The following is a 17031-nucleotide window of genomic DNA, read 5'->3' as shown; positions in this document are numbered from 1 at the left end:
AGCATGCAGATATGGTTCAGATGTTTTTCAGAACAAATGTCAGAATGGGGAAGAAATGTGATGTTGACCGTGGAATAATTGTTGGTGCCACACAGGTTGGATTGAGTATCTCAGAAACTGCTGATCTCCTGGGATTTTCACGCTCAACAGTCTCTAGAGTTTGCAGAGAATGGTCCGAAAAACAAAAAACGTCCAGTGAGTTGCAGTTCTGTGGTCAAAAACACATTGCTAATGAAAAAGGTCACAGGAGAAAGGTCAGACTGGTCAGACTGGTCAGAGCTGACAGAAAGGTGACAGTAATGCAAAAAACCACAAATTACAACAGTGGTATGCTCTGACACAACGTGTCAAACCTCTTAAGTGGATAGGCTAGAGCAGCAGAAGAGAAATAAGTCTTGTAGCGTAGTGGTTAAGGTAAATGACTAGGACATGCAAGGTCAGTGGTTCTAATCCCGGTGTAGCCACAATAAGATCCGCACAGCCGTTGGGCCCTTGAGCAAGGCCCTTAACCCTGCATTGCTCCAGGGGAGGATTGTCTCCTGCTTAGTCTAATCAACTGTACGTCGCTCTGGATAAGAGGTCGGCCAAATGCCAATAATGTAATGTAATATGCAGCTTTTTTTAAATAAAGTCAACCAAAAGGATTGTTATCTTACAAACATTTATTTGTTTTTGTTTACACATCAATACATATCACATATCAATTACATATCAATTTCTTCACCTTGAGAGTTGAGTGCAAGTCAGTTTCTTAACAAATGTATGCATGGTATCCAACCCAGATTTATACAAATGCATTGTTTTGCACAGTCATTGATTACCTCTCAGTCTAACACCCATTCGATAGGGTTTGGGTGAGTGAGTAAGACCAATGATGAGGGTGTAGTCCGGCACCCCTGCGTCCTCAGGCCAAACGAACTTGAAACGGCGTAACAGCGTCACGAGAATCAGGAAGAGCTCCATGCGTGCAAGACCCTCTCCCACACACACCCGGGGCCCTGTAACTCACACCCAAACAAACAAATTTTGTCCTACCTGCAACCTCATTTCCAACTTTTTGAGGAAAATCACAAAACACAGCATTTTGTCATGTCATACCATCAGGCACGGAAATTCACAGCAGGGTTCGGAGGGGGGTTTATTCTTAAGTAGTCAGTCAACTCTAGCTAGCTAATGACATTGGCAAAGATAGAAGAACTTCACTTTTGCAACCCAGTTGAGCATATCGACTATGTGACTGGCGAAAAATAGAAAATTCATTCTTTATCAAATGCTCATTAGTGAAAATATCACAACCATAATTTACATAATCAAACTTGTGATGGACTCATTTGGCATTGACTCAAGACATAAAGCCCCCCTCTACACACACACACACACACACACACACACACACACACACACACACACTTTCTTGAGTCCAGGAGACCTGTCACATGGACTTTTTGATTTTTACATCATGCTCATCTATTATGCTATTGTAGGTTTGTCTTTTTACTTGCATATTGTTATTTATCTTTAATTTACTTGTTTATTTATATTAATATTGTGGGCAGCATTTGACAGAACTGCAAACTGAGAATTCCATTCTACACTAGTTGTGGCACCCCGAGGTGCCCTCAGGGTACGACTGGGCCAACCTGGCCCTCATCAAGGGCCTGCCGCTGGAGGATACCTCTGGGTCAGGTGATTGAGGGAAGGCATTTCCCTACGGAGTTGCTTGAGGGCTTTAGGACCCTGAAGGGAAATGGAGTACCAGTTTAGAGGACAATAATTGAATAATTGAAGCTCATCAGGACCCAACAAGGCACACCTGGTGAGGATGAACTGCTCCTGGCCACACCCCCTCAAGCACAGATGGGCTGCGTTGAGTGATGAGGCCAAGGGCCTTAAAACACAGGGATTCTCCAGAGCTGTGAGGGGTGAGTTATGGTGAATTCTGTGTCTGTGTGAACGCTGTGTGATTTTTCATTTAGTTTGCCACTGGCCTGGAGTACTGCTGCGCCCCTAAGCCAAGGGAAGGTTAGACACCGGGAAACCACCAGCCAAAAGCTTTGAAACGGCTGTGTTTTTTGTTCTTTCTCATCGCCCCTTGCCCTTCACTGTTTTTGTGAAGATAAATTAACCTCAGTTTTTGTACTTACAACCTTTTGCTGCCTGTTTTTTGACCTGGGATCTCACATAGTGAAAAGGTCTTGAATTTAAATTAATTAATGAATTAATGATTTACAATTACAGAAAAGTTAGCATTCTACTGCTAAAAAAGCATAATTACTACACAGGATGTGTTACCTGCAGAGAAGGGCATGAAGGCCTCTGGCTTCACAAACTCCCCCTGATTGTTTAGGAAGTTGGAGGGGTTGAAGTCATGAGGAAACTTCCATTGGCTTTCATCACTCAGTACTGAGGAGAGGTTGGGGATGATGATGGTTCCCTGAAACCAGAACAGGCAGGGAAGTCAAGATGGAGAGATGAGGGGGAAGGCGATATGGAAAGAAAAATGAATGATGAATGTGTGTAGTGTGATAGTAGCCTGGTGGACTATTCTTCCTGTCTAGTAAAGGATGTGGCCTCACCTTGGGGATGACGTAGCCCATCAGCCATGTGTCTTTGGTGGTGGCATGGTAGACACCAAGTGGCACCGTATCGGCGACTCGCTGAGTCTCATGGATCATGGCCTGTGTGTAGGGCATCCTGCTCCTTCTCCCCAAGCACCTCATCGATCTCCATCTGACACCTCTCTGGAGACCACAGGGAGAGATGGCACGTCAATGAGCTAGGAGATGCTGTTCTCCACCTTAAAGGCTGTTGCAGCTTTGTGCATTTCAGTGAACCATAGAAACACAACTGATAACTCACCTTGAACATCTGGGTGAGTCATGAGGTACAGGAAGGCTGTGAGGAGGGTGTTGGAGCTGGTGTCTGTTCCAGCAAACAGGAGGTCCAGCAGATAATAAACCAGCTGATTTTCACTGAAGGAGGAGCAATCATCTCGTGTCTGACACTGACAACAATGAAGACAGCAAGGAGAGAGATGCATTGGTAAATGGTTTTATATGGTTTTATTTTAAATATGTAACAATTTAATTGACTGAATGTGATATCCTGGCTTTACAGTCCTATGTTGAAGAATCCCTGTCACCTTTGTTCAGGCCTTGCATTCATCAACTGTCTCTTTTCACTTGGCAGTCTATTAGCAGCGCTGCACTGTTACAAACTTTGTTGTTTGTGCTTAAATTAGTGTTTCTGATTGCCTTCCGGTTTGTCATGGATTGTGATTACTGTTACGTTCTCAGGCGTCCAGGGGTAGGAGGGAGTACGCAACAAAATTATAATTAAATAAAAATGACCGGGAGGATGTATTTGAGGAGTGAAAATGATCGAACAAACCAGGTTTGAGGTGCAATAGGTGTATTTACAAAAATGTACAGTGGCGGTGCTATTTACAGTTTTCAAACAAGACAAAGACACATCGGGTACGAGGCCAAGGGACCTGGGTGTTGCCAAATCAATTAAATGAACAAAACCAAAGAGAGCTAAAAACAAAATACATACTAACTGTAACAAAATAATATCTCTACTCTATAATCAAAAGTACATAATGGCAATCACCCCTTTCCTAAGGTGTCTAAACAATGGTTCACCCTACGTGCAGCAACAGTGTATAGAGGCCTCTGTCTTACCTGCCCCAGGGCCTACACACGGACAACCACATTCACAGGAGTAGGAGAACGGAGGAACACACATGCACACAACAGGGTTATGAAGGGAATGAATGGGCAAGTCAAGCATCGCCCCCTATAGGGCAGCCAACACAGTTTATATAAGCAGAGGGATGTGATTGGTGGAGGCGGGACCAGGGCAATGATGATGGACAGCAGGGACAGCGAATGGAAAGGGTTGATGGCTTCATCTGTAGAGTTTAAGGGGGGGGGGGAAACAGACAGACATACATGGAACGTAACACGCCCACCAACAAGAACAAATTTACCCCGTAAATTTGTTCATACCAAGAATGCAGAATACAATACTTTTTAAAGTATGATAGTTTTCTTTTCTTTTTTTGTTAACATAGGCCTACCCTATGTACGAGACAAAGCATCTGCTAAAACATTGTCCTTACCTTTTTTATGTTTTATTTCTAGGTTGTAACTCTGAATTATGAGTGACCAACGCATTAACCTCTGGTTTTGATTGTACATTCTAGATAAAAAAACTAATGGATTATGGTCTGTGTATATAACCACTGGGACAGAGCTGGATCCAACATACACTTCGAAATGTTGCAATGCCAAAAGTAAGGCCAGTGCTTCCTTCTCTATTGTAGAGTAGTTTAGCTGGGGCTTAGTGAACTTCCGCGAAAAGAAACAGATGGGGTGATCAATTCCGCCTGCATCTTCCTGCAGTAGCACAGCTCCAGCTCCCAAGGCGCTCGCGTCTACCTCTAACTTAAACGGCAGCGCGAACTCCGGGGCGGCGAGCACGGGAGCACTGCACAACAAGGCTTTGACGCTTTCAAATGCATGTTGACAATCTTGTGTCCAGATAAACTGTCTTGCCGAACTGAGCAAACTTGTCAGGGGAGCTAAGACTGAAGAAAAATTACGGCAAAAGCTACGGTAGTAGCCAGCCATTCCAATAAACCTACGCAACTCGCGTTTGGTCGTAGGTGCGGGAAAATTGGTAATGGCCATAATCTTTGCATTAACAGGCCGTACTTTACCCTGACCAACCTGCTTCCCTAAGTAGGTGACAGTTGCTTTCCCAAACTCGCATTTGGCAAGGTTGACAGTTAGCGAAGCAGATGTTAATCGGTCAAACACCATTTGGAGGAGTTGTACATGTTCTGTCCAAGTACTGGAATATACCACCAAATCATCCAGATACGCATTGCAGTTCGGAACACCGGATAAAACATTATTTACCAACCTTTGAAAGGTGGCCGGAGCATTTCTCATCCCAAAAGCCAAGACGTTGTACTGCAAAAAATCGTCAGGGGTCACAAATGCAGAGATTTCCGAAGCACGGGACGTCAATGGGACCTGCCAATAACCTTTCAACAGGTCGAGTTTACTTACATATCGAGCGGAGCCAATGTTGTCAATGCAGTCCTCCATCCTAAATACAACAGTTTCTGTACAGCCTACGAAGCACACTCAATGGTTGACGACATTTACAAAACGCTCAATATCCCGGACGAGCCCCCATTTTTGTTACGTTCTCAGGCGTCCAGGGGTAGGAGGGAGTACGCAACAAAATTATAATTAAATAAAAATGACCGGGAGGATGTATTTGAGGAGTGAAAATGATCGAACAAACAAGGTTTGAGGTGCAATAGGTGTATTTACAAAAATGTACAGTGGCGGTGCTATTTACAGTTTTCAAACAAGACAAAGACACATCGGGTACGAGGCCAAGGGACCTGGGTGTTGCCAAATCAATTAAATGAACAAAACCAAAGAGAGCTAAAAACAAAATACATACTAACTGTAACAAAATAATATCTCTACTCTATAATCAAAAGTACATAATGGCAATCACCCCTTTCCTAAGGTGTCTAAACAATGGTTCACCCTACGTGCAGCAACAGTGTATAGAGGCCTCTGTCTTACCTGCCCCAGGGCCTACACACGGACAACCACATTCACAGGAGTAGGAGAACGGAGGAACACGCATGCACACAACAGGGTTATGAAGGGAATGAATGGGCAAGTCAAGCATCGCCCCCTATAGGGCAGCCAACACAGTTTATATAAGCAGAGGGATGTGATTGGTGGAGGCGGGACCAGGGCAATGATGATGGACAGCAGGGACAGCGAATGGAAAGGGTTGATGGCTTCATCTGTAGAGTTTAGGGGGGGGGGGGAAACAGACAGACATACATACGTGGAACGTAACAATTACTTTGTTTATTTTGCATGTTTAACCTTATTTCTTTTGACTCCAATTCCTGTCTAGCCCTTCTGGTTTGCTTGCTGATTGCAGTTCCTGTTTGATTGTTGACTCCATTCAGTTTGACTGATCCTTGCCTTTTGCCCCTGTGCTCGCCAAATAGTGATTTTGAGTAATTAGTGTTCCAAGCTGGATTACAAATCCTTCCACTGGGAAACAATTTTGTTATTTTGCTTTGTTATCTTTTCGTTATTATATTGGAAAGTGACCCTGGGTGGAATTCTAAATGTCTATTGGGGGTAGACTATTTGGACTCTTGGTCTCAGCCTGCAGGTTAAGTCCCTCACCCCAGCCACCCAGTATCATGACAAACCTTCGAAGACTAGTAAGACTTTACATAGTTTTGGATAGGTAGTTACGCACCAGAGTTACTTGTTCATCTGCAGCAGGCAGTATCGCTACCCATTCCCAATGAATTTCCCTTTTCCTTGTTATGGTCTTAATTAGACTGGGTCATGCCACTGTGCAGGTGGATCAAAGGCTCCTCATCAAACAGACCAATCCAGGGGCGTAGCTGGCGCCCGGGGTGGGGAGGGGCCCATGCCGGAGTTTGTCTACTGTCTGTGGTTCTGAATGGCTGGTACATTTCCGCTGCAGGCGTGCGTGTAGGTAATATTATTGAATGGGAGGGGGGCCTGGAGTATAATTTGCCTGATGGGTCTTAGTTACGCCACCCCTTGGTGCCACTGCTTTGGCCAATAAGGATTCAGGTTTGGGCTGTGGTGTATACGCAGGCAGAGAGCATGGCGGTTAAACATGTACTATGGTACCTTTTCCATTTCATCTAGGTAGCAGTCAATTAGGTCCCGTGGCTCTCCTGGGACCTGAGACTCCTTGTGCTGGGACACCTGGTCTGCCAGCGACTTTCTGATCATGCTCATGTTCTGAAAAGCCTTCTGGAAGGGCAGGGGGAGGTTCCTGACCAGCGGCAAAGTATCATAAATCTGCAATGTGGAAAATTACAGGTTTTTATGTACCTCTAATAGCACACAGGCATACATGAACAGACACACACATTACAGGAGAGAAAGATGATGTTGATGTTGATTTTGCAAAGATGTTTGAAATATTGTAGTCTGTTTGGACTGAGTGTTTGGTGTACTCACTGTGCCCCAGGGGCCATTGATGATCTTTGAGATCTCTGAGATACGGAGGACGATGATCTGCAAAAACTCGTCTTCCTGCTCGTACCGAGTCCCGAACAGGATGGAACAGATGATGTTGAATATGGCCTTGTGGAACAGGATGTGAGGGTCTGTGGGTTGACCTTCTGGAACATTCACACAGTTGAAATCAGAGGTCTATGAAGACAGACAGAAGGTCATAAAGGATGTAGATAATTTGTGTTACCAGCATTATTTTCCAAATGTGAGGTTATATAGGAAATCTCTCCCAAAATCCTTTCCTCCATGGACCGCTTCCCCATGCCAAAGTTTCATAAGGTAATTTGGGCAAATCTCCGGTGCTCCTTCCACGGAGGTCCGTACGTCACCACAACAATGCCTGAGGGATTCAAATTTGTTGTCGGTCATCCAGGCTACTGAAGGCAATGTTCATATATCAGAGATACCACAAATTTGCCAAGAGCACTTTGATAACCCTTTAATCTTAATATCTGTAGTCATATTTTGTACTCTGTGTTTTTCATATTAGTGCCTGAGTCTCTTTCTGTAGTGTCTAACTATCTGAAAAGTAAAAGCTAAATCTCTCCAGTAAATGTTCAAGCCGACACATGTAACACCTAAAAGGATGAAGGCAATTGTACCTGCATATATACTACTTCTCTGTTTTGTGTCACTGTGGCTAAGACACATTCTAATTTAATTCTATCAGAATGACAATCTGATGATTATTAGGACCTTATGTCGACTGGAACTTCCTAGTTGACAGGAAGTTGTGGAGAGTGTGGTGTTATGTTAGAGGATGTAAAGTTATTTTGCATTTACCTTTGCTGTCTGTCAAGTGGTTTCCTAGAAGGCCTTTAGGTCGTCCAGCAAACTCCACAGATTGAGTGACCAGTGCTTCCTTCATTGCCTGCAGGCCGTTGAGCACCACAGCTGGCCTGCTCCAAAGATAGATACTGTAGACCTTCCCATAGCGCTCGGACAGCTTATATTTGCAAAGAAAGATTTAATTGAATTTAAGTGAATATACGTTTTCTTCCCGATAGATTGGTTAGTACCATTAAAAGATTTGGGTGAGCTTGCACCAGGAGGTGCAAGTTCTCACTTTTCTGATGGCCATTGTTTGAGCTCTGGCCTCATTGTTAAAGGGGCTGTTCACCAAAAAATGAAATTAAGGTATGTTTCCATTTACCCAGAGTACTACCTGCCCATCCAGATAGTTTAAAAAAACTTAACAGAAGGCGTCTTTCCAAATATAATGCCACAGTTAGTCGTGAACATCAACAGAGCTCAAAAATGCACATTTTAATTAAGAACTATTTCTTCTCCTGCGACACTTTGTCAGCGCAAGCAGAAGTTTCCGCCAAAGCACACTAGTATTCTGGGACAAAGGGTCAATTAATTTAATCAGTGTTTTAGCCGGCTGTTTGCTGTGCTTGGCTTGCATATCAAAACATTAAAGTGTATGTGTTCGACAGCTGTGAACTTTAGGTAGCTAGAGTTAGAACAATATAGGAGCTCACAATGTTGGACTTTGAAGAAGACATGGACACTTTGACCCAGAATACTGGTGTGCTTTGGCAGAAACCTCTGTGTGTGAGTTCCCATAGTAGAATAAATAGTTCTTGATTAAATCTCTTTTGAGCTCAGTTGATGTTCGGGGACTTCGCGTGATTATCAAAGCAGGTGCTTCTTAACATCGAAAAGGTTTGTTAAAAAAGGTATATGATAAGACAGTTAATAAAAGTAAGGGTCAATTCTGAGGGAATAAGTTCATTAACGTTATGTTACAAAGACTGAATGATGCTAATCTAGGGTATCGTTAGCGTTGTCTGTCGCAGCAATCTAACGTTAGCTGCTATCTTTACAGCATTTAACTTGTATAGCTATGCAACTAATGTCATATTGCTGAATAGCAATATGAACTTACCTACTACATTAAGTAGACATGTCTATGAGATTGTTTGAGGTTATATAGCCTACATTTTATGGTTGTTAAAACCTTTGGTTATGAAAAACAATGTGGTAAATTAGGTTTTTGTCCACCCAGTAGGTGGCTGTGTATGCACCCATTGCATCATGCAGACTTTAAGTGGCATTTCCCCTCATAGTAGGGATGTGACAAATCATCAGTTTTAGTAACCGGTTACCATCCCATTTTTTGAACGGTTAACCGGTTAACCGATGCTGCTTATGACCGCTAGAGGTCGTTTTTTACTTGATTACTGAGAAAGTTAAAAGTATTTTCAAACTTTATTTTGTGAAGATCCATCAGCTGCAGGGGGTGACAGGGAGACGTCCCTGTCACTGCCCCGCCACCAGGAGATGTTCCAGGATTAAAGGGGCGAAATGTCTGTGAATGGTGGTTCCTGGCTGATGACCCTGCAGCTGATCTATGGGCACTGGAGGAGGTGCGACAGGCAGCAATGCCGAGCAGGAAATTCCACCTACCTGTACATTTACTGAAGTTCTGGTAACCCAGTGACTACTGTGAATAGGGCAGTTGGAGTCCAGGGAAGACTGGAGGACAGCCAGGAAAGACTGGATGGCAGCAGGGAAAGACCGCACCGGGAGTGGGTGGCTAGTTACCCAACCCACTAGTCTCTCGGAAGAGTGACACCCAACCCTTAACTACGAAGAATTCAAGGAAAAAACAACCCGCAGGCCCTCCGAGAGGCGGGATGGAAGATGGGCCTAACAGGACGGACCACACGGTAACGACGGCAACGGAAACGGACGACGAGAATGTCAGAACTCCAGCAAATGAGGAGAAGATCCTCCAAAAGTGTGCATGCGGATGGGAAAAAGTGACCACGTTTAGGGGGTTACGAATCCACCAGGGGAAAGCAAAGTGTGGTCAGAAAGGCCAACAGCAACCTTGCACTGCTGCTGCGGGTGAGACAAGAGGGACCAAAAGCCAGGTTGAAAACCACAGAGCCGATGGACCCAACTTTGCTGAAGGCACGGATGGTACAGAGGAAGAAGGCCCTCTGGCGGAGGCCAAGCCCCCACGTGAGCACCAAGAACCAGTACCCACCAACTCGCACAGAACAGAGCCACAAGCAGAGACCAAGAAGCCAGCTAGAAGGAACAAGATCAAATGGCCAAAGTCAAACGAAGCAGAGGCATGGCACACTTTGGACGCAGACCTGATCAAGACACTGGATGGATTGTTGCATGGAGGTGCTGAAGCCAAGCTCAATCTGATTGGGGACCTCATATACCAGACCTGCAAGGACAGGTTTGGTGAAGTTATCCCCAAACAGAAGATCGCTCCGAGAGAGAAGGGAAGGAGGGAAAAGGAGATCATCCAGCGACAACTCCGCAAGAACTGGAGGAAGGCAACACAGCCAGAGAGAGAAGGTCTGAAAGTCCTGTGGGAGGAGGTCAGGCAAAGGCTATCCTGGCTTCGCAGAGCTGAACGCATCCGCAAGCGCAGCAGACGGAAGCAAAAAGAGCGAGCCAGCTTCTTCAAGGATCCTTTCAAGCACGCCAGACAACTCCTTGAGGAGAAGAAGAGCGGGAAACTAGAAACCACCAGGGAGCAAATGGAACAGCATGTCAAAAGGCAGTACAGCGACCCGGGAAGGAACGTCCCCCTAGGAACACCAGGGCACGTGCCTCAGCCTGTGCCACCGACAGCTGAGTTCAACGTCATGCCCCCTAAGTTCAGTGAAGTCAGGCAAGTAGTGAAGAAGGCAAGAGCCTCATCAGCACCAGGTCCTAATGGAGTCCCCTACAAGCTCTATAAGAACTGCCCCAAGGTACTAGAGGTGCTATGGTATCTAATGAGAACTGCCTGGAAAAAAGAACTCATCCCATCAGAGTGGCAAAGAGCAGTAGCGGTCTTCATCTCCAAGGAAGCAAACTCCAAAGACATCAGCCAATTCAGAAACATCGCCCTGCTGAACTTAGAAGGAAAAATCTTCTTCTCAGTATTGTCCCGAAGGATGACCACCTACCTGCTAGAGAATGGCTACATCGATACCAACTGCCAGAAAGCAGGAGTCCCAGGTTTCCCAGGGTGTGTAGAGCACTCTACAATGATCTGGGACCAGATCCAGAAGGCCAAACGGGAGAAGAATGACCTGCATGTCATCTGGCTTGACGTTGCCAACGCGTATGGATCTGTCCCACACCAGCTGATCAACTACGCCATCGAGTTCTTCCATATGCCCTCCTGCATCAAGAACCTGGTGGCACGCTATTTCAGCGATCTGCAGATGTGCTTTGCCCTCCAGGACTTCACCACCGGGTGGCAGCAGCTAGAGGTAGGAATCGCCATGGGGTGTGCCATTTCTCCAATCCTGTTCGTAGCAGTCTTTGAGATAATCCTCATCGGAGCAAGACAAACAGTTGGAGGGATCAAACTACCATCTGGTCAAAGGCTACCCCCATTGAGGAGCTACATGGACGACGTCACCAGCCTCCTTCAAACAGCACCATGTACAGCTAGACTGCTGAAAAGGATGGACGAATTGATGTCTTGGGCAAGAATGGCGATCAAGCCCACCAAGTCACGTAGCCTGTCACTCAGAAAGGGAGTCAGAAACGACACCACCATCTTCGTCGTTGGGGGAGAGAGAATCCCTCTCCTGTCTGAGCAGCCCATCAAAAGCCTGGGGAGGCAGTACACTGCAGAACTGTCTGACAAACAGATGGGGAGAACCATCATGAAACAGCTCATGGATGGCCTGGCAAGAATCGATCAAAGCCAACTCCCTGGAAAGTACAAGGTCTGGTGCTACCAGTTCACGCTGTACAGGAGGGTGATGTGGCCGCTGAAAATGAGTGAGATCTCCTCATCCACCACAAATAAGATGGACGGAAAAGCCAACTCATTCATCCGAAAGTGGTTGGGGCTGCCACGGTGCCTCTCTGAAACGGGCCTTTTCGGGAAGAACACGCTGCAGCTGCCACTGCAGTCCATCAGGTTGGGTTACATGCAAGAGAAGACGACGCTGGTTCTCGAGCTAAGAGAGTCCACTGATCAGTCAGTAAGGAACGCAAATGCTAAGGTTCCTACTGGCCGAAAGTGGAATGCTCAAGCTGAGGTTGACCGAGCTATCAGCAGGCTGCACCACAAAGAGATTGTTGGCAGAATCCAGGCAGGAAGAGCAGGACTAGGATGGGGAGAGGCGCCACGCTTCTGGTCAAAGGCCAACCGCAAGGAGAGGAAGGGGATGGTGGTGGCAGAGGTGACGAGGATGGAGGAAGAGCGCTACAGGATCAAGGCTGTGTCTCAGAGCCAACAAGGAAACTGGACAACCTGGGAGGGAGTTGTCAACCGGAACATCAGCTGGTCAGACCTGTGGAAGATGCCACAGGCAAGGCTCAGTTTCCTAATTCGCTCAACTTACGACACGCTTCCCTGTCCTCGTAACCGTCACCAGTGGTTCGGGAACGAAGAATACTGCTCACTTTGCAACGCTCCCAACGCAAGCCTCCAGCACATCCTGTCAGGCTGTAAGACTGCGCTCTCTCAGGGGCACTACAGATGGCGACACGACCAGGTCCTGAGAAAGCTAGCCGAGGTACTGTAGGGGTGTCGACAGGGCAGCAAAGAATCACCACCAGCAGAGAGCCACATCAATTTTGTCACGGAAGGAGGGGGACGAAGATATACCAACTCAAGTAAAATACCAAAGCCCTTTTTCCCTGGCCAGGAGTGGGACATGAGGGTCAACCTTGACAGGCAGCTTCGGTTCCCCACTGAGATCACCGCCACGTCTCTCCGTCCTGACATCGTTGTGTGGTCGATCAAGGCAAGATCGGTGCACCTCATCGAGTTCACAATATCACGGGAGGAGGGGATCGAGGCTGCCTTCGAGCGCAAGAAGGCCAAGTACTCTGAGCTGGCTGCCGAGTGCCGGGAGGCTGGCTGGAAGACCACCATCTACCCAGTGGAGGTTGGATACCGAGGCTATGTGGGACTGTCAACCGCACGCCTCTTGAGGGACGCAGGAGTGACCGGAAGAAAGTTGAGAAAGGCGACGAAAGAACTGGCAGAGGAGGCTGAAAAAGGTAGTTTTGGCTCTGGCTGAGGAGGAAGGACAGGAGCTGGGGAAAGAACAACTAACCCCACAACAGCCACAGGGGGGAAGATCCATCAGCTGCAGGGGGTGACAGGGAGACGTCCCTGTCACTGCCCCGCCACCAGGAGATTCAGGATTAAAGGGGCGAAACGTCGGTGAATGGTGGTTCCTGGCTGATGACCCTGCAGCTGATCCATGGGCACTGGAGGAGGTGCGACAGGCAGCAATGCCGAGCAGGAAATTCCACCTACCTGTACATTTACTGCCATCTCAATAGTTAGATGCCAACATTGTAAGTCATATAATAATAAGTCAGCCTAATTGCCAAATTATGTTTTCATCCATCTTCTCTATGGCTTCTGCCTGATAGACTTGATTGGCATGACATTTGTGAATATGCTGCTGTTAACAACTTCCTAATAGACGGGGTTGTACACTCCGTGGTCACGCAGGTCTCTGTACAATTTGATATATTCTTATGTAACACATTTTATATGCCAATGCATTTTATATGGCGTGGGACAACGTGTCCATTTTTCGCTGAAACCAGGAATCTTCGCTTTTAAATAGCCTAATGATAATGTATAGCTTTATTTATTTTTATGGAAAGTGGAAAGTGAAGTTCGGTTTGCCGGTAGTGTCAACGAATTCGCGTGTCAACGAATAAACACGGATGAAGAAACGCCATAGAATAAGCCATACGTGAACTAACATATACAGATTTAGAACAGAAATTATTTGACAACTATAGTAAGGTAGCATTCAATTCCACGCGGTGTTTGCATTCTTAACCCTCTGAAATGGCCGCAGCTTGCTTGTACGACTGTAGTTTGTGGATTGAATGTAAACAGCGTATTGTAATATTTCGTGCAACATTTGTGCAATGATGTATTTCTTTGTTAATTTTTATGTGGATACAGCGGAAAGCTGTGTTCAGTTTGCCGGTATTTTCGCGTGACAGCGAATAAACAAGGATCTTCTGTAACAGCTTCTGAAATTATTTGATAACTAATATTGTAGCATTCAATTTCCTATGGTGCATTTTAAACCCCTTGAAATGGTCAGATTGCTTGCTCGAACTACTGAAGCTAGTCGATTGCTAGTTTAATAATATAAACGTGCATTTATTTTAAACTGATCTTCACCTTCAGAAAAACCGTTTAACCGTCCACACCCCTAATGGATAGATTAAATGAGTTAAAAGGATATATGATACTTCGGGAGTTGGTAACATCATTTGGAGAAAAGTGAGATGAACAAAAAATCTACTGCTTAAATGGTTATATGAATAAGTTTTCAATCTTCAATCCAATCTACTGTCATCAGGCTCCTTGTTTATTATATGTATACATACAGACTGTAAAACATTACAGCAATTTAACCTGTAAAGGTAAAAAGTTGGAACACCCCTTCCAACTCAGCCCCAAGTAACTTTGCCTCAGCCCCAAATGTATTCAAACCATGGTGACGCCCCTGTTTGGGCGTCATTTAAGTACATTTCTTGATAAACACATGAATGTGCTACTCAAGAAATGTACTTCAATGTCAGGTGTAAATATTAGGGCTAATTAAGTCATTAAGGGCAGAAGTGAAAAAGATACTGGCCTTGATGCTCACCTCTGCTTTTAGGCGTGAGATGTAGACTTTTCTTTTTAACATTCTAATGCTGACCTCAGAATTACGACTGGTAATTGAAAGCGATGGAGTTCTAGAACACTTCATATTTACTTAACATTTTGACAAAAACATTAGAAAAAACCTACTCGTAAAAGGGATAACGATTTCAGTTTTTACTGTACCTTTCTGAGATCGCTGAGAAGATTGACCAGGTTCAGCTGCAGCAGGTTCCCAAATATCGGAATGGGCCATGGTCCTGGGGGGAAGTTTTTGGGCCTCTGAATTCTGAAGAGAACGAAGAAGAGGCAGAAGCTGATCAACAGGAGAATTAGGGATCCCAACATTGTGACTACTGCTCTACACGCCTTGGTATCCTACATGTATGACAATACCCATACACACATACGCAGACCCATATTCACACTCAAGCTCCACCTTTCTAGATTCTTAGATAAGAATCCTCCACATTGTGCCAACATCATTTTTTACATTTTTAGCAGGCACCTGAATGAATTACAACGATTCCCCCTGATAGTTAATCAAACACTGTTTCAGTGTATTGTTTCAGGAATGGTATTAAAGTCTCTCCGGGGTTCAAATTAATCTAGTTATGTACTGTATTCAAAAATATTTTTCTCCATTGAATTACAAACATTCATGAATACTTTTTTGATTTACTTGTTTCATGAAACTAAAATGAATACCTATAATTTCCTATATTACAACTATTTTTGTATTGCACAATGGCAAGTGAAATAATGTTTTTAAAGATGATTGTTTTGTTGAATGGCTTTCTGTGGACAGTCAGGGGGTGCTCAGAGCATGCCACACAGCACACTGCACCCAACATAAAACATACTAAGCATAGGCTTAGATTAGAGCAAGGGGGGTATTTCACAAAGCTGGCTGACTGAGCAAGCGTCACTTCTGCGCAGAGTAAACCCCGAAACAGCTATTTTTATTTCAGTGGGTGGAGCTGGTGTGAGTAGCCTCTGCCACACAGTCCAGCTATTTATACCAGTACAAATAGATACTCCAGTATAATTAATCTCATGACCATGCCTTTAATTATTCATTAAATAAAGAAAAAATCTCACTGTTGTCCAAATTGGATTACAATAAAATAATAATTATTTCTATGAATAAAAAATAAATGTGTTAAAACAACTCTACGTTTGAGACTTGATGACTTGACACCTGAAATTAGGAACTTGTGACTTGACCTGAGCCTGGTGACTTGGGACTTGACTTGAGACTTGCCCTTCATGACATGGGACTTGACTTGAGATTTACTTATGTGAGGAGCAAGCCTCTTTCGAGGACAGGCACAGGATGCCCTACACACAGGCTGTGATCCATGAGGTTCAGCGAGTCGCCGACACAGTGCCTCTCGCCGCATTCCATGCCACCACCAAAGACACACGGCTGATGGGCTACGATATCCCCAAGGTTAGGCCACATCCTTTACTAGCAGGATGGTAACAGAAGCACAGAAGAGCCCCTGAGTCCAACAATATTACTGCCAACAAACCTTTTGAGTAATTGCAGTTTTGCGAGCTTAATTTGCGGTAGCTTGGCTGCACTACTGTGAAGTCATTGGCAGACTGAACACCAGCTTTCAGAGTAGTTTCCCCAGTACAGCAAAGCATTATTTACTAGACAGGATGGTGCTAGAAACACAATCCCTGGTTCCAACACGACTACTGTCAGCAAACTACTACAGTTCCTCTTACTACATTTATTTCCCTCTTTTCCATATCTCCCTCTGTCTCCTTCCCCCTCATCCCTCCATCTTGTCTTCCCTGCCTGTTCTGGTTTCAGGGAACTATCAGGGAACCGGTGAATAAAACCAGTGGAAGTTTCCTAATGAGTCCAACCCCTCCAACTTCCTAAACGATGAGGGGGAGTTTGTGAAGCCAGAAGCCTTCATGCCCTTCTCTGCAAGTAAGAATCAGACACTTTCTGTGCAGTGATTATGCTTTGGGTTGTTAATGTTGCATACACAGTGGAATACTTGTTTGCTTGTACAGCAAATGTAGTATGATCAGAGTCTGCTCTAGGATTTTGGTGGCCTAACACAAGAATGAATCTGGAGAAATCTTGGGGGTGGGGCGAAGTGCAACTGACACAAGAACATGAAGAGTATTTAAAAGGCTATTCGCTCCCTGTAAATACTGCACAGTTAAAACGACATTCTGCCAGTAGCCGGTTCTGAATATAATCAACATAGTTGCAGGGTTCTTTAGTTCTAAATTAGGGAACAATGCTAAGGGACGAGTGAATGCAGCACTGGTATTCATTAT

At 45.0% G+C, this 17031-nt stretch overlaps 1 pseudogene; it reads right to left on the bottom strand.

The window, feature by feature from the left end:
• Nucleotides 1-730: 730 nt before the first annotated feature.
• On the bottom strand, nt 731-15072 carry LOC133130764 (cytochrome P450 2F2-like; annotated as a pseudogene).
• Nucleotides 15073-17031: the final 1959 nt, after the last annotated feature.

Source organism: Conger conger, chromosome 6 (assembly GCF_963514075.1).
Source record: "Conger conger chromosome 6, fConCon1.1, whole genome shotgun sequence".
Classification (NCBI taxonomy): domain Eukaryota; kingdom Metazoa; phylum Chordata; class Actinopteri; order Anguilliformes; family Congridae; genus Conger; species Conger conger.
The sequence above is the reverse complement of the archived record's forward strand: the minus strand, read 5'-3'. Positions and strand labels throughout refer to the sequence as shown.